General features: G+C 41.3%; 1 protein-coding gene across 6 annotated transcripts in view; it reads left to right on the forward strand.

Moving 5' to 3' along the window:
* LOC125768827 (uncharacterized) overlaps positions 1–18641 on the forward strand; it is a 109382-nt gene that overhangs the window by 52373 nt on the left and 38368 nt on the right. For 2 of the 6 annotated variants that reach the window (XM_049437004.1, XM_049437005.1), the window contains exon 1: positions 934–2688. The exons of the other annotated variants lie outside the window; for them this stretch is intronic. The gene's annotated coding sequence lies outside the window, so the exon portion shown is untranslated. Of the gene's footprint in view, positions 1–933; positions 2689–18641 lie in introns of those variants that run through there. 6 annotated transcript variants of the gene reach the window in all.

An 18641-nucleotide genomic window follows, 5' to 3' on the forward strand; every position in this document is an offset into this window, starting at 1 on the left:
CACGAACTGGGTGTGTTTGAGTGTCCGTTCCATTCCGGCCGCTGGAACAGTGAGCAGCGAGCTCCGGAACCTTCTGCCTCGGCCCGTCGGCTTTTGAACAAATGGCAAATTGTTGCATTCGCCACCGTACCTAGCCCACGCCCCACACAACTCCCAACCCAATGCCCAGTTTGGGCACAACTGACGATCTGGGCTGGCGGACCGAAAACAAAACGCCTAGCCACTCATTGTGAGCGTTTTGAAATGCTCTCACCTTTCCTCTCGCTTTCCGATTGTTCGACCCACCTTCCCATCGATGTCCTCAAACGAGGGAAAACCCATGCCAGTTGTTGTGGGACAGATGAAGCCACTTTATAACGACTGCTAATACCATTTAAACGGTGGAACTTCAAAATTGTATTCAATTCAAACATTGTTCCCAGCATTCCTTTGTGGTACGGGTATTGCAAAACGAGGAGGTTACGATTTTTAGCACAAACACAAACCGCCCTTTTGCTTTTGGGATGGGACGAAATATAACAAATGTGAAAATCAAGAATGCCAAGCTGCAATAGCAATTGTAGCAGCATAGCTTTATTTTCCAAGAACTTGCTCAACCGCTGCAGGACACATAAGAGTTTGTAAGCGTGGTTAATTTATGGGAAAATGATGTAACAATGAGTAGATACTGAAAATTACAATGTTTTGGACAAATTATACCAAATCAAATCAAACAACGGAACACTCAAGGACCTTTAGCAAAACCATGCTTCAATCGGTAGCATTATACTTAAAGACTAATAAATAATGCGAAGATTATGTGAAATTATTTCATAAAATCAGCGCTTAAACTACGGCAACAGGTTTCACCGATAAAAATAAAATACTACTAACATAACAATATATTTTTTTTTAATTCTCAACCAACCAACTTGTTGTAATTAATGTTGAGTTTTATTACCTAAATTTGTACAAATCAATTCAGTTAAATAATCAAACATTGTTCTATAAACAAATGAAGTTTGATGCCCCATATACTGAACTTAATAATATTTTTTTATGTAAGAACCGACCTGGTCGAGTTGCCGTCCTGGTCATAAGGTAATAATAATAAATAAAAGGTTAGTTAAGAAAAAAAAATAATAATTCGAGCAAAATATTTGATGCTGGAAGGACGTCGGATTATTTTCTACTTATAAACAACGGATTTTTATAAACATGTGTAAATGTTTTACCACTTTTGGTGGCACGTGACTTACATGCTCACACAACTTTCGAATTTTTGTTTTTTTTTTCAATAAACTTCCTATATTACCTACGCTACATGGGCTGAAAACATATTGTCTGCGCCAAACGTTTCGCCGAATTCCGCATTATTTTCACATTCTTTACAAGCGGTTTAACTGCATCCCGGGAAAACGACTGTCCTTAACACACCATTGTTTGCATCTTTACTATGGTAACGATCGTAAAAGCTGAGCTCTTCATACATTGTTATCAATTATTGTCAGCAATCACTTGTAATTGCCTGGAAAGGTCACTTGAAACGTGCCTTAAACAGGGATATGATGCATCCGTACGAAATGTTTCGGACGAGGACATTAAAATGACCACGTCACAAAACATTTGTCTTCGGAACACACCCACTTTTGCGTAAGCAGTTTGTAATAAAACAGGGTGACCGTTTCGGTTTTTTTTTATCCACGAAAGCTCCTTCACCTTCACTCACTATGGAAGCATCCCAAGGTAATTGTGGAGAAACACTAAAGTAATGTATACCAGGTACTGGGCGCCTCCACCAGTAAACGCTCCAACTTGCTACGTACACGCTCATGCGGTTGTATGTTCAGCGAGGAAAGGAGACAAATGGAAACGAAAATAATAACCATTTACAAAGTATGACGAACGAGTATTCTGATCGAGCACGACATTTTACAACGGCTTAGCTGTTGAAAGGTTTGTGACAAATATTGCTTCGAAGCACAGGTGCCCGTCAGATTAATGCTCGCTTTTGAAAGAACCTTCAAACTATCCTTTCGGTAACGGACCAGTTGAGTACTTTCGCGTCACAAAAAGTTGGACATCAACGTTATCAACGGATTGTTCGGGTTTTTTTTTGAGTCGATTTTCTTTCACGCTGAGTTCCGTTGCGTTGGGAGGTTTTTTGCATGCATTGCTTTGAAGATTCACTGGATCCGAAAACACCATTGCCAGACACTAGTTCAGTAAAGATGTGCAGTTAATTGAAATTTTCTTCAGCTATTTTATTGAAATATTTACACTTGATTGGCATCCGATAGGTCACTTTTTTCATCGCAAACTGCATTCGTCTACCCGGAGCGTGTCTCTTCATCAACCCGACCGGTTGAAACGCTTCTGCTAGATTGCTTTCGAAGCCAACAAACCATCGCCGGTCAACAGGTCACATGGCCGGTACTCACCAAACGCTTGGGCAGCAGTTTTGTTTCCAGCGCCCCAAAAACCTAACAAAGACCCGCTCACTGGAAGCCACAAAACACACTGGTACGTTGAGGGCGTATATATTGCACGGTGACACTCACAGAAGCGCGCGCAGTTTTCCGAGCGGCACTCACCTGTATTCAACATGTTGCTTGTTGCTTTGCCAAGCGGCCCAATGATTGCGTCTCCTCAGTACTAGCTCAAAATCGTCAGCGTACGGATAACGCCTCCAACGCGATCGGTGTACACGTAAGCTAGGTGGAGGTTCTTTCTCGGTCGACTACTGTTGGCCACCAACATCGTCACCACCACCGTGCTTCTTTTCTTCTTCCTCCTCCACCCCCCTCTCTACATATATGTGTGTGTGTCTGTGTGAAAAAGAAATTTGGCAAACAAACACAAACAAAACAAAATAACAAATCCAGTGCAAACTATAACTGACCCGTGGTTTTTAACGACCATTTCTTCGCACATGAAAACGTTATTCGCCGCGCTACAAATAGACCATTCGACGTTACGGCAACGAAGCGATGACCGTGATCGAACCACATCCGAAACTGATCCGTGCCAGCAAAAAGAAAATCCAGCTTTGTTCTAACGGTTCGCTTTTAATACTGATTGCATACTGCCGTCGCGATCGCACAAGTGATCAAAGTGTTTTTCTCAAGATCGAATGGAAAATTTATTTTTCCTCCACAAAGAAAAAGGCGTGTTTCCAGCATCAAATGACCACATGTGGATGAATGTGAAAGAGAATTGTTTTTGCGTTGTTGTGTCATATTGAAACGTAATTTGATCCAAAAAAGTAGACACAAAAAATGTCCCAAAACATTTTTTTATGGAATTCTCCAGTTTACCTTTTTTTGTTTAAACTTTAATGGAAAACAATTTTTTTGAACATTATACAAAAACACATCGGACACGATTTCCATAATTTCTTTTGCATTGCTTACGAATAGTAACAGAAACCAATTAAATGGGTGTAGTTTTCTCAGTTTTTCGAATTACGCCGCACACTATCTACCTAATTTGGGGAACGAATTTCATAACGACCACAGTTTATGGACTTTATAAGAAGCGTAAAAAAGTTAGCTTACCCCAACGAAAAAAGAACAACGCAAATGTTTTTATTTTTATACTTTCCCTTAAGTGCATCCCGTGTTTCTTTGCGAGCAATCGAGCGTGCCACTAATAAAATGTGCTAATGCATTTCCATGTGCATGGATGGTTGCACGGCATACCAGTTGCAGCAGTTTATTTTCCTTCGCTTCCATACAGTGCATAACACTACTCAAAACTTCAACCGGATATCCGTGGATTGCAGAATTACGATAGTTTTTCGTCCAGTGTACAATAAGAGTTGTGAAAACAGGAAGGGTATGGGTGCGGTCACCGAATCGTGAGTGTGTACGCGTGTGTAAGAGTAATGTTGGGCCCCATTAGTGGTCAATGGTGGTAGCGCAAGACGAGCGTCAGCATCAACAGTACTGAAAGCGACGGCATCAACAACGAAATGGCACGGCATAATACTGGTGTGAAAGTTTTCCATTGTTTTCCATCGAAAATGCTCAAAAGCTCGCTCGAGGGGTTTTGCGTGGTTGGTGCGTGTGGTGGTAGCTATTTTAATCACAAACGACAACAAACCCCTAGATAAGATAAGCAGGATTTGTAAGCGACAGTTAGCTAGAACAGTTGGTTGAAGAATACAGAGAGCGCGAGGGTGTGTGTGTGTGTGAGAGAGAGAGAGGGGGAGCGAGAGATAAAGAGCGAGAAATAGACGAAACTAAATGTTGGAACGAAAAGGTACAATTTGAGTGAATAGGCCAATTCGTTAGAAGCGGACCAAATTTTGCTGCAAAGGCTTATAGATATATCTGATTCTATTGTGTGCCAGGGCAAAACTTATTCTCGCGTGCAATCGCTCAAGACAAACCACGGCATAGAGCAGTGTCAAGAAAAGTCACAACACCATCGCGGTTCATACACGTACTAGTGCTGTACGGGTTCTGTGATCGCGCGCGCGTGTTTGTGTGTATGTGCATATCTGTGTAACTGTGGGAGTTTGCTGCCGATAGATCAAACAATCCACCCGTGTGGATATGATTTATCACAAAACGACAGAACAGTGCGAAAGAAATAAATCTTCGAAGCGGAGAAAAATCCCACACCCCTCTTCCTTACTGTACGTGGTTTGGTGGTGGTGACCACAACGGTGCCAATGGTGGTGGTGTAGCGGCCATGCTCATGATGATGATGATGATGATGCTGCTGGTGCTGGTGATGATCGACGGCGGGCGTGGTTAATGTAGTGAAGAAAACGGTCGCCTTTATCATACCGTGCGAAAAAATATAACCGCACAGCACACGTCAAGGGGCCGATTGCAAGATAAGTGCGAATTCGTGAAAACGCAAAAAGAAATATTACCCTCCGACCGTTAGCAGGGCGTGATACAGTGGATGAAACATGATGAAATTAAACCGATGTCTCCAAGCGTTGGTGTACACTTGTCCAATTAGTTTCAATTTTGCTAAGCAGCCTTCTCCTTTCTTATCGGCCGAGAGTGTCCATGAGAATCACGGACAGACGTGAGTGACGTGGCGAGATATCAATTGGCGGTTGGGAATGATGGACGAACCGAGAACACATATCCGTTACCGTTACCGTTACATAATGAGCGCCATTTTCACGAAGCGAGTCGAATGCATTTGCCAAAACGGTGTAATTATATTGTTTGTTCGTAATGTTTTTTTTTAATGATTTAATGCACGGGACGGGTATTGTGTGGTACGAGTAGCAAGAAATTAATCTACGTAAAGAAAATATTTAAACTTTTCTTCTCTTTTTGTAATGCTTAATGTAGCGTTTTCCTTTTTAGTGAGTGTCCACTATTCAGTACTATGTGCATGTAGTGTACAGGTTTAATTTTATTTGTTTCTCATAGACATGCACACGTTTCCATCAACACGCTGCGAAAAGGCTCGCTTTTAACGTACAACATTTCCATTGCATTTGAATATTCATGAAACGGAAGATGTGTCTCCAAACATCAATTATATTATTCAAGTACGTCATTATCGTGTAATTTAATCCCTTCTTGCTTGCGTTCAACTAAGGGAATGATATTTACCTGTTTCCTTTATAAAACTTTTCCATGTACTTAAAAATTAAAAAGAAATAATAGTACAATCATTTAGCCTGTTTTATTTAAAATGTTAATTTAATTAACGCCTAGGAAACCTATACACAATGATAAGTTAAGTTTGATACTGTTTTGATATTACAGTGGTAGACAAAAGTAAAATAAAATCAAATAACTTTACTTCGTTCGTTTAGTTCAAATTGAATTAATGCTGTGCATTATTTTTTGTATCTAGAGATTGTTTTTAAAACAATAAAGACAATTTAGACAATTTTCCTGTAGCAAAATATTAATTTAAAATGATAAAAATGCAAAATCAAAATAAAATGCTCTTTTCATTTTATTCATAGAAAAGAAATGTTAGAATTAAAGAATCTATTTGCGATAGCCTATATATACCCCTGTGGCTTTTGGAACCTGTTGCAAAAGCTTCAGCAAGACCAGAAGATATAATTTTTCATCGTGGCAGTAGAGTTTTTTGCCATTGCCCTGTTAAAATACGAACTTCTCTTACATTCCCGTCTGATTGGATAAATCTTATAGAACTTGTTGCAGGATTTTAATGTAGGAATTTGCAATCATTATTCCTTCGATTTTTACGAAGCTCAAAACAGCTTTCAACACAAAAAAGAGCTGACCATCACATTTTCTCTTGTACGTTTTCCGTACCGTGCACATATCGTTCCGCAAGGTTGGATGCCGTTTTTGTATATGTTTAGGAAAATAAATAACCAACAAGATATCATTGAAACAGGAACAACACATTTAAGATAAAGTCAAAAACGAATACGTAGAAAACTTTTTTGTGACAACAACTTTACATTTTTGATGATTTTTTTTATGATTCGCTTTAGAAACGGCAGCAATTCTTTATAAAAATACAATTTACAAATGTAATGCGATGGCTTTTTTCTGTTGTAAAGAAACGGTCGTATTACTATTATTAGAAAGGCCGTATTACGACTTATTTTCACCATGTAACCGGATAGTCACTCCTTGCTACGGAGAGACGACCCGAATAGGATTTGATACCCTGTCATGTAGAATCATCGCATAGGCTCCTGATAAAAAATAATATATTAATAAAAAAAATGTATTACTTTTTCCAATTTTTACTACACGAAAACTAAAACAAGACTTTAATTAGATATTATTCACTTGTTTATACGTTTAGATATTATCGTATACGGTTGCAACGAAAAACTGAAAAAATAGTATTTGTTTTAATGTTTTAAACGTACGTGAATCACATTTCCTATGCTGAAATGCTTGCCACAATATTAATTGCAAACCTAATCCTTCAAACTAAAACGCATCATAACTTAATCATAATTTTATAACCACTCGAAGCAATGCACATACCAAATACATTCTTGGCCATGAAAGTGATTGATTTACAGTGAGCGAAGGTCGTGTAAGCTTTGTGTGCGACAGTCTGCTGCCACTGTCGGTTCTTTGCAGCCCCAATATAATCCGGTGTAATAAATAGCTGTTGGAACCACCCATACATATGCCACATGGATCAGACCTAACCCAGTAGACCCATCCAGCCTCCAATGCACAATGCAGCACGTGCACAATGTGTCCCCGGTGAAAACCGTCGTTGGTACCAGCCCAACCTGCCTGATAATTGAATACCAGCTGCACTTTCATGTGCTGTAATCCTGGTACGAAATAATTGGAAATCCATCAAGCAAATCCACTGGTGCTGGTAAATGTGCCTTTCTAAACAAGCATCATCCGGTCACTGAGCAAGGCGAGTGTGTTGTAGCATACAGACAGCATACCAAGTGGTAGTGATTAGTCGTACCGAGAACCTCACTACTGTCAGCTCAATATTGATCCATGCTTTCGCTCATTTGCAGCTTGTTCTTTTCGTCTATTGTATTTGATCGAAATTTAATCGAAATTTAATTTGTAGTGATTAATGAGCAAAATAAAACTCGTTCTTGAGTACCTTTCTAGTGAAAGTTCCCATCACGCTTGCATCATTAAAACCATTGCTTGAATAATCATTTCACTTTTTGTCAACTTTATGATTAGCTTTATTTACAATTCCTTTTTAACACAAGAATGGTTCAACGCGAAAGAATGAAGTACTTCCTTGCGATAGCAAAATTGTTTCCCTATTACCTAGATTTAGTATTATTAAAAATTACACAAAATCACATGATACGGTCTAGATGAAAGCTTCCCGTTCAGGTTGAAAATCCCAACCCGGGTTCACCAGCACGACGTACACAATGTTTTACAAAACTGCCATCCGACACTTTGTCTTTCGCCCAACGCCACGACCACGTTGATTGCTTCAAGCATGGGTTCGGTTGACCCGATGCTTCGTTCATGCAAATGGCGATCGTTTGAATCGGTCGAGAAGAAAAACCGTTTTATCCCTGGCTTAGATTTGAGTAAAAGATCCGCTAATGAATATTCATTTCAACTTCTCATTTTATCGCGTACCGGGTATTACATGTTCCCAGTGTAATAATAGATTATAACGAGTAATGACACCATTTTTTTGTACATTATTTAAACATTGATGCGATTTTTTAAATGCGTGTTGAATAGAACATCGTTAATTGTGACTTTACAACACGCTTTATGCTTTTTTGTTATAAAATATGCAAAATAATAGTACATGTGCACCATTTTGTTTTTCCACAAAGAATGGAATTAAAGCGAAAAAAAACGTTATCCTTTCGCTTTGTAAACATTTGCCAGAAGTAGGCAAAGCTTGCATTCGAACAACAGCGCGATCCAGAAACACAGACTGCAACTGTTGCCTGTTACAACGATAACCCTACCAAAGTGATGCCATAAACCACCGGACAATCTACCGGCCCATCCGTACGAACCTTTTAGTAGCGGAAGGGCTGACCGACACATTAAATTGCCACCATCGGAACTAGATCACCGGTTATGGTGTGACCACCTGACCGACCAGGAATAGTGCAACTACCACTTTATCTAACTCTTCGGTACCTTCACCTATCTACCGACCTCCTACCGGGTGCTGTTCATCATTCATGCACACGTACCACGAGGAAGAAAACCTTGCAGAACGTGTTCCAGCATACGTCCGACACGTGGGGACGACTAATCGCTGTTTCTCCCCCGACCAGGTCGGGAGTATGTAAGCATTTTTCATCAACTTATTTTTTTCGTACACTGCTACATCCTTGCATAGGCTTCACAGCGGGTTGGAAAAACTTTCTCGCTCAGCACGGAACCGAGAGATTGAGCGTTGTCGGACCGTGTCGGTGGGAGTTGCTACTAGTATTGCGAGAATATTAAACATTCCCACAGCGGTGGAAATATGTCCCTTTCGATGTATTCCTCCCCTTCAATTTCTTCATCTCCAACCTTCCTTCCCCCACAGTGTCGGATAGAATATGTAGAACGAAAATGCTTCAGGCATTGATATGCGGCCAAGGGAATGTGCGCCTGTTTACGCAGAAACATGCGATTAAGCAATAGTTTTCTATCCATTTTAAGGGTGTTTTTAGCTTAATTTTTTTAAATTTCGATCTCTAGTACCAAATTCACACCGATCAGTAACGATCACAAAACGCATTGCTACGAGAAAGTAATTTTACGGTTTAACGATAACTACCATTACACTGTACTGTACATGAAGTGGCGTTAAGCGTTAGATCCATTTACAACTTTCTCCGTGGCGTGAAGCAACTTGCAAGACAAAACCATATGGAACCGGATAAGCATCTTCCGCAATAGTAACGAAACGCGAAAAAAAAACCCGACACAAGAAATCTGTTTCACAGCCTGTGTCGTACTTACTGGCGCGTGTGGTAACGACACCCCTCACCATTGGGGCGACTCTTTTAAGCATTCTTTTCCGTTCATCATCCTCAATAACGACGATCATCTTCTTACCGTACGATGGTCGCTCCTATCAGGACGGGCAAAAAGAGCGAAAAAAAAACATCAAAGAATTTTCATAACTCGCCCACAGACGACCCATCCGTGTGGGTGGGACTCGGATGGAGCCGGTACGGGCGAAAGGGCGTAAGGGCGTAAGGGTGTTCCACAGCATTAGAAAACGCTCACGCTCCCATGCCTTTGAATTGGAAGCCCATTTTTGCGTGTGCCACAAGGAAAGTGGTCGCTGTCGTCATCGGGCAGGAGAAAAACATGACCCGGAAAAAAAGCGGAGGAAAAATCAAATACTGAGAATACCGAATGGGTGAACCGGGAGAGAGTTGCGTCAAGTACTGGGGGACCGAGAGACAAAGCAACACGAAAATGAAATATAACACAACTAAACCCAACATTGTTCTGCCGAGAAGAATAAGTTGAATTTTTTCGAGGTTCCTGTACCCGCTGCATGCATTCATCCGTCCTGGTATACCCTTACCTTGACGGATAAGAACGACGCCAGGAAGGAGATTATTTTTCATCTGATGCCGTGTTTCCAGTTCTGTCGTGTTTATGCCGTTGCCAGCTCGGTTTTGCTCTGTAGCCCACCATCTACGGTACAGGTCTTTTCGTTTGTGTCTCCTTTTTTTGTTTTGTGTGTGTGTGTGTTCTTTTTTCTAGAAATAATCCCAGATTTCATCCATGCTCAAGAGACGATGATGAATATCTATCTGACGACTTCTGTCTAATGCCACGGATTGCTTGATTTTCTCATTACTTCTGCACATTCGTGCATGGCATGCGATGTACTATCTGGTGCTAGGAACATAAAACACAAAAAACACGCAAGAAAGGAATACAATAACAAAACCAAAAAAGGCCAAACAACCGCTACAGCAACAATGTTGTACCCAATCCCGGCTAATAGTAGCACTCTGTTTAACTACCTGATTTACAAAAGAAGCGTGGATGGAATTTACACTTACAGTAGCTTGCGTAATTATGTGCTTGATCCGTAGGAAATAAACAGTTGCATCAACTGGGAAGAGATGCTTTGTGATGTAAATTATTTAACAACGTCAGCAATAAGTAAACCATCAAAGAGACTTGCAACTCAATGTCATGCAATTATCGCAATACGGGACTAAATATTACAAGACGGGACAAAAGACAAGATTGTGCAGAAAACCGACACGCGTAAGTAAATTTGATATTTCATTTATATTTTTTTTATAAACGGCTATCGTTCTTAAGCGTTAAGCTGTCAAACCAGTTCTTAAACCGATCTTGTACTATGGAGATTCTCATCTGGAACGGGATTAGTATAAACTGAACGAAGTCCAAAAGTCTGGAGAAGTTAATAGAAATAATTCAATTCGGCACAGTAGACATATTCAGTGAATTACAAATTAGCTTGAGATTTGATATATCATTGTTTCTAGTGGATACTGTGGCCATTCTGGATCTAGCGAATAGTTTATCGTCTGATTTTTTGTCCTGAATATTGAGTACAGCCGTAAATGAACTGCCTGGGATAATTTTTTACATGTACATGTACATGGAAATTAGTAATAAACAACTTGTTGCAGTTTTATAAATAATTTAATATATAAAAAAGATCACCTAACGATATTTTCAACTAATTGAAGCCTCATATTGGTCATTGAAATTTATCAAATGTGAGTTAACTATTCAGAATACAATTTATGAAAAAGCACTAACCGTCTTAAAAGTTTCTGGTGTAAATTACAAGATTTCCTTTAACTCACTTTCCTTTAACAGTGAATTAATAACGAGTCCTGCTGGAAACGTTGCTGTGTCTCACGTCCTACAGTGGTTTAGCTGTAATACCCATAAGTGTTTTCCTACCAGTTATCATTGGGCTGGGAAAATGATTTAAGGCCTTATTGAACTACTTCAAGACACTTCTTAGGATCGTCAACAGGTTGCTGTTATGGTGGGAGATGGGCAAATGGGTAAATTATTATTGATATCATGATCACATATTTGTGTGCAGGGAGAATGATTGTGAGTAGTGTTTAAGATGGCAAACAGCCACCATGTATAAAATACGTTTCAATATTATGATTTGACTTGGTTGTTACGTTTTTGAATGTGAATTATGCATATATTACAAATTTTTTGTGTAAACAAAATAAGTGTTTATTATATGTTTTGAAAGGGGTATTTATGAACTTGGCGGCTTTGGCGTATTTATGAATTTTAATGGGAAAAATTGTTTTGAGATAGGAGGAACGAATTAAACTCGCATCAAAAGATACCACAATGCTTCACGAGAAACGCTAAATGAGCTTATTCAATAAATTAAACATTCTTAGTTAAAACGTGTCTTTTTTTCGTACTGTTAATATCTACCTTATTCACAATTCTTCGATATGTCTTAAGGAGCTATTAGATAATGCTTTCCATAACTGCAAGATTTACTGCTACAACGGAGCCACATAGTTAATCCCTCTTCTGGCGAAACGGTTCAGATAAGTCTTGCAATGTTAAGGAAATACCGGTACCACCAGTAACCGGCTGAGATTTATTAAAACATATTATGGTAGTTTGTAAACCATAAAGCTTCAAAAGATAATTTTTTAATAGATTTATTTATTATTCAATCATGTTTAAGAAGTTACCAAACAGTATGCCTTACCAGGCCTGACTGATTTATGGAAATAGTATTAATTTAAGCACAAGGAACGTAATGAGCAAAGTTCGTTAATTTTACTACACTAATACTGTTGCTTCCTGGCAAGCAGACATGACAAATTATTTACACGGGACCTAGCAACAGGTTGTTTCAAAAAGGTTCACAGATACTGTCGGGGTTGGCAAGAATACCTATTAGATTACTATTCTCTTCCAAGAAAAACAAAATATTCGTCATATGTCACTATCCTGGTACGAACCTTCGTATTATGTTCCACTAATTACCATCGGTTGATTTTCATGTTTGCCGCTCTCTTCTCAAAGCGTAAAGGACCACACTACATTAGGTTATCATTTCGATGCTTCAGCTTATTTCCCCATCTCCATCTCTGCAACGTTCAGGGTTGACCCTTTTTGGAAAAGTGGAGCAGCAAAACTTTCACCAAAGGCTGTCACTGTTCACCATCCAAAAAAGAAGGGGCACCACCGTCCCCTCACCCGCCGCTGCACTAATGGGCACAAGGCCATTTCGGATCTAATCCGCTTTCGCCAGTTCATATCCAGAGTTCAGCGAGTGTGTGTGCACCGTACCGGGCATACTTCTTCTTTCGGGGCCAAAATAAATATGAAACAATCTAATCGGCTTTTGTTTCAAGTTTTCTTATCACAACAGTGAGGCAATCGTGCACCGCCGTCTGTGGGCAGTGGCAGAGCAATGTGTAACATTAAACCGGACCACCGGAGAGTGTTGCCCATTCCGGGAATGACGATTCCGGTAGGTTGGGCATCGTCCCTTGTGCCGGCTAGTTCCCGAACTGTACTTGGGATCCTTACTCAAATGGTTTGCGCGAGTGGGTAGGATACATTATCCTATGTATACACGGGCACGAAGATTCGGCAAACACGGTGACCTACGTCCTTTTCTGTTCTGACGCGAACTGCCGGTAACTGCCGCCATAATCCTACCTACGCCCCTACCGGGTTAAGGACGCCGGTCTAACAGAACCCCAAAAAGGGAATGAAGTAAGTAAGGAAATAGAAATAGAGAGCAAAATATACGCAAAGCTTCTTCAGAGAAACTGAGCTTAATCTGTACGATCAGGTCAGCAGAGAGCGAGAGAGAGAGAGGCAACGCCCTGCAGTTCCACGAGGTGGCAGTAATGGAGCACATAATTTTGCAAACACAATTTGATTGTGCACTTGAGCGCGCCGCACCGGCAGTAGGTGGGTAGGATGTGTGTTTCCTTTACTTGCCACCCACCATATCAAAACGAACCAACTTACATCGAGACCAACGATTTAGCCACGGACAAAACACTGCTTTTGCTACATAATTTCCACCCAAGATATATGTATTATGGCGTCGACTATTCAAGCACATGCAACAACTAGTAAAACTTTTGAAGTATTTTTGTTTTCATGTGGTTACCAAATTCATCTCACATAGCGCACGTTTCCGATGCTTTGCTTTTTATCTTATCTTTAAAAAAAAACTTTAACTTCGCGGGAAGCACCAGCACGATGGCCTCCTGGTTGCTGGAAAGCTAAAACAAATATTATTCTGCAAGAAAAGTTCTACTTTGAGTTGTTCTTACTTTATATCTCGATCAAACTTTTCGGAAATGTGAGATGGCTCTAAGAAGATACGATTTCATGAAAATTTGAGTAAAATCATTTGAAAATTTTAAACCATATATATTTTTTATTATTGTTTCATTCGCAAAAAAATCCTACATGCACGTTGTATGGATGATTTTATTTTCACAATCCAATGGATATTAATTTTATTTTAGTTTTCTGTGGTTACGCAAATGGTTTATTCCTCTTTAATATTTTCCAAAAAAAATCATTTCATGTACTTTGGAAATAATTTATAATTATAATCTCCCGAATTCAAGGAGCTTTGTAGCATTGTCTACGTGTATGTAAGGAAGTGGTACCGTACATGAAGTACTATCTGTTAGAACGATTTTTCGAGGGGAACCAATAAAAGGACGCGGACACACGTGCTGCTTCTCATGTAACAAAGATAGAATGGAAGAAAGTTCTTTTATTCATATTAACATGACAGATGTGTCAACATGACGTTTCACGTCATTGGCTTCGTTGGTTGTGCAGGTTGCACCATATCCCAACACTCCTCCTCAACGAAGGCATGTTCAGTTCTTGACACCAATGGCCTCCCGGTGTCTCTCTAGCTTCACACGATCCAGCGGCTTCGTTAGTATATCCGCCTCCATTCGTTCAGTCGGCAGGTATCGCAGATCGATTACTCCCTTCTGGCGTAGATCTTTTGTAAAAGCGTGTTTTGTGTCGATGTGCTTTGAGCGGTTATCTATGCGATCGGATTCCACCAGTTTTATGCAGGACTGATTATCCTCCCACACTGTGATCGGCTCCTCAAACTCTTCCTTCAGGTCGTTTAGCAGCTTCCGAGTCCACAGGAGCTCCTGGCAGCATACTGACAGTGCTACAAATTCCGCTTCTGTGGAAGATAACGAAACACAGGATTGCTTACGTGTTCCCCAACTAACCAAGCCGCCACCGTATTTGATCAGGAAACCCGAATTTGATTTACGATCACCCTCATTTCCGGCCCAATCTGCATCCGCGTAGCATTCCAGCGCACCTTTTCCGTCTCCCAGGTATAATCGGAGATCCTTGGTTCCCTTCAAATACCGTAAGACACGCTTCGCCTCCGTCCAGTCTCTGTTTGTCGGGTTTGACACCTTCCGACAAAGCAGTGACATACTGTGGCTGATATCCGGTCTAGTGTTTACTGCCACGTACAACAAACTGCCCACTAACGATCTATAAGAATCGTTAGAATCGAGGGTTTTCTCCTCCTTTTGTTTTACGTAGGCGACATCCATAGGGATCTTTGAAGGTTTGGCTTCCTCATGTCCGAACCGCGAGACGACTTTTTCAATGTAGCAAGTCTGATCGAGCGTGTAGCATCCATTAATCTTCTCGACGTGGATTCCCAGGAACTGTTTGAGGTCTCCCAGGTTAGAAAGCTTGAAACGCTTTTCTAACGCTTTTCGAATGCTCTCGAATTCGTCCTCGGAATTGCAGCATATTACCATGTCATCCACGTAGATTAGGATGAATGAGCGCCTCCCTCCTTTGTTTCGAACATATAAGCAGCAATCTGCCTCGCCTGGGTGAAAGTCCATTTCTTTGAAAATTCCATCAATCGTTTTGTTCCACACTCTGGCGGACTGCTTCAAGCCGTATATGCTTCGTTTTAACCTGCATACTAGGTTCTTATTTTGGTCCTCGAATCCCAGAGGCTGCTTCATGTAGATGTTTTCTTCCAGCTCTCCGTACAAATATGCACACTTGATATCCAAGTGTTTCACCATCATGTTGCTACGTGTTGCTATAGACAACAGTGTCCGAAGTGTCGCTTGTTTTGCTACGGGCGCAAACACTTCGTCGTAGTCGGTCCCATATTGTTGGGAGAAACCTCGGGCTACGAGTCTGGCCTTATATCTCACGACTTCTCCTTTTTCATTTTCTTTGCGTTTGAATGTCCATTTGCACCCAACGATTTTTCTTCCTGTTGGTGCTGGTACGAGCTCCCACGTGTCGTTTTCGTTCAAGGAAGCAATCTCCTCCTCCATGGCTGCCTGCCATGCGCTTTTCTCGGAGCTATTGATCGCCTCTGTGTAGCTTCTAGGCTCTTTGACGTCGTCTTTTATCGCGCCAGTAACTTCGAGATACCTCATCGGAGGAATTCCTTTTGTCGAACGTGTAGATCTTCTTGGCCCTTCTTCGCAGTTATCCGTCTCCTCCTCGCTATCTGCTGATTCGAAAACTTCATCATCACTTTCATATTCTACTGGCATGCGTGTCGCATCTTTCTTTAGAATTGAATGATATTCTATCTCTTCGACAGCTTTGTTCGAGGTCTCAGATTCTGTGTCTTCGGATGGCCCATTGTCTTCTACAAATCGTGCATCTCTACTAACAGTTACTGAAAGCGTCTGTTTATCTATAAACCGATACGCCTTGTGCTCAGATGAATAGCCGATAAACGTGAGTTTCTTCGCGGTGGCATTTATCTTTTTCCGTTTTTCCTTGGGAACATGAACCCAAGCACTACAACCGAAAACTTTCAGGTGCTTTACGTTTGGTTTCGTTCCATGCCATATTTCGTAAGGAGAAACTGTAGTAGATTTCGTCGGCAGGATATTTTGTAAGTACACTGCGGTGTTTAGTGCCTCTGCCCAATACTTCTGTTCCAGTTTGGCATCACTAAGCATGCATCTTACCATTTCGACCAAGTAGCGGTTTTTGCGTTCCGCAACACCGTTTTGCTGCGGGCTATAACCGGCCGTATACTGTGGTTGAATGCCTTTCCTTCTATAGAAATCTCGAAGTTTCTTACTCGAATACTCTCCACCTTGATCTGAGCGTACGATCTTTGGGCGACGACCAAACATATTCTCCGTCAAAGCAACATACTCTTCTATTTTTGATTCAACTTCCGATTTGTGCTTCAATAAGTACACCACGCAATATCGAGAATTGTCATCGATCATTGTCATAAAGTATTTATAACCTTTAAATGATGGTACTTCTACCGGTCCACAAACGTCTGAATGAACTAAATCCATAGGAAGTTTCGTCAAAGACAGCGATTCTTTTGGAAAAGGTAATCGCGTGCTCTTGCTTTTCATACATTCTTCGCATCGTTGCTTTACACCACACTTCTTGATTACTATCCCTGTGGCAAGACTCTCTTCTTCCAGCTGAGTGATAGCCCTAGTGTCCCGGTGCCCGAATCTCCGATGCCACGTGTGTTCACAGTTTATATTGTGGTTGCTTCCTACAGCTAAAATTACATCGTTGTGCTGTACCAACTGGTAAAGACCATCAATTAATGAAGCCACCGCAACCGTCTCTTTACCGGATGAAATTCGACATCCGCTGTTATTAAATGTCACCACGGCGTTTCTTTTGGTCAGTTGAGGAACCGAAAGTAGATTCATAGCTAAACTCGGCGTGTAAAGTGCGGCGCTTAGCTTAACGTTCCTAGGCTGCCCATGTTCATCCCAGCATTTCAGTATTCCTGAGCCCTGGCCTTCAACCTGTGCACGTTTCCCGTCCGCGAGTTTCACCCACTCTACATTGCTGCTGTGGAGTTCGCTAAAAAAACTTTTATCCGCGATTGTGTGCCGTGACGCACCGGAATCAACTACCCATGTATGGCCACTATTAGGGGATTTGCTTACCGTTGCTCCGACGAATGCAAAAGATACACTCTCATCCTTCTTGCTATGCGGCCTTTCACGACGCTTGTTGTCCTCTGCTTTTCGTTCCGGCTGTGGACAATCCCGTTTCTTGTGACCCGCCGCGTTACATCTGTAGCACACGAGAGGTTTCTTCTTTCCTTGCCGTTGTCCGACGCCAACCTTCAGCACAGAATCCCGACCTGATTCCTGTTGCTTATCCGCCTCGTCCAGCAGTTTCCTTTTGACCATTTCGATCGTCAGTTCATCTTCCGGACGGGTTTCTAAAGCAGTACTCAGCGTGTCGAATGAGCCTGGAAGACTTCTTAGAATCATCGCGACTCTGAGATTTTCTTCCAGCTCTTGTCCGGCGTTTGCCAGCTGCTCGAACAGCTCCTCCATGGCGAAAACGTGTTCGGCCATATCGTCTCCTTCAGTGTAACGCTTGTCGCATATCCTTTTTAGCAGCGATACCTTTGAGGTTAGGGTTGTCTTCCGGTGGTGATTTTGGAGCGCTAACCAAGCTTCGCGTGCCGTCTTTGAAGTGCGGATCAGTCCGTGTTGGTTGTCTTCAATCAATAGTCCGATTGTCGCTCTAGTTTTCGCAACGCCAGCATCCCAAACTGCTTGCGTATCACCTTCCGGCTTAACACCCGGCTCTACAAAACGCCAAAGCTCCTCCCGAACGAGCAGAAGCTCCAACTTGAATCGCCAACTATTATAGTTACTGTTATTCAGCTTCGCGATACTGAACCGATTTCCTTCCATTTTCACAATAGAAATAACTGATTCCAAAGGATTTTACGACTTTAATCAAGCGTTGCGCGCAGGCCCATAACCTGTTAGAACGATTTTTCGAGGGGAACCAATAAAAGGACGCGGACACACGTGCTGCTTCTCATGTAACAAAGATAGAATGGAAGAAAGTTCTTTTATTCATATTAACATGACAGATGTGTCAACATGACGTTTCACGTCATTGGCTTCGTTGGTTGTGCAGGTTGCACCATATCCCAACACTATCGACATTCCTCGAAACTCATTTGTACACACATACTTCATTAGAAAATGTTCTTTAAAAAAATCGCCCTTCAAAGCATCACTCCATTTAAACGATCTTACATTTATAGCACAGATCAGCAGGAAAATATTTGCTATCATTACGCACACCTTCACCGAAAGGTGTCGTTTCTACACCATTGCTTCGGCCACACCTTGTCTAAATTGATTTAACGTCTTCCTAGCATCGGCAAAAACGTGCGGTAATCAAATACACTTTCACATCGCTGAA

Source organism: Anopheles funestus, chromosome 3RL (assembly GCF_943734845.2).
Source record: "Anopheles funestus chromosome 3RL, idAnoFuneDA-416_04, whole genome shotgun sequence".
NCBI classification, from domain to species: Eukaryota; Metazoa; Arthropoda; class Insecta; order Diptera; family Culicidae; genus Anopheles; species Anopheles funestus.